We start from the raw sequence: 231 nt of genomic DNA, 5'->3' as shown, positions 1-231 counted from the left end.
CACTCTATATGGAGTTCATTTTACTATCTAAATCTACATCAAAAATCCCTCTCCAACCTTTCTCTATTGGGACAGAGTAGAAAAAAAAGAATTTTGATAATAAAAAAAAATCCCGTATCACTGTAACCCGAAACTCTAAACGTAAATTTAAATCCAGTACCAAATTCGCCGCCTAGTAGCATTGGAATCTGAAGGATCACTCTGATAGAAATACCCCTCCTTTCCCCACTG

The 231-nt window shown here is 36.4% G+C and overlaps 1 protein-coding gene across 1 annotated transcript in view; it reads right to left on the bottom strand.

Moving 5' to 3' along the window:
• The window catches only part of LOC119590897 (rho GTPase-activating protein conundrum-like), a 57,568-nt gene that overhangs the window by 44,040 nt on the left and 13,297 nt on the right, over positions 1 to 231 (bottom strand). The window lies entirely within an intron of this gene.

The sequence above is a fragment of the Penaeus monodon genome, chromosome 28, assembly GCF_015228065.2.
Source record: "Penaeus monodon isolate SGIC_2016 chromosome 28, NSTDA_Pmon_1, whole genome shotgun sequence".
NCBI lineage: Eukaryota > Metazoa > Arthropoda > Malacostraca > Decapoda > Penaeidae > Penaeus > Penaeus monodon.
The sequence above is the reverse complement of the archived record's forward strand: the minus strand, read 5'-3'. Positions and strand labels throughout refer to the sequence as shown.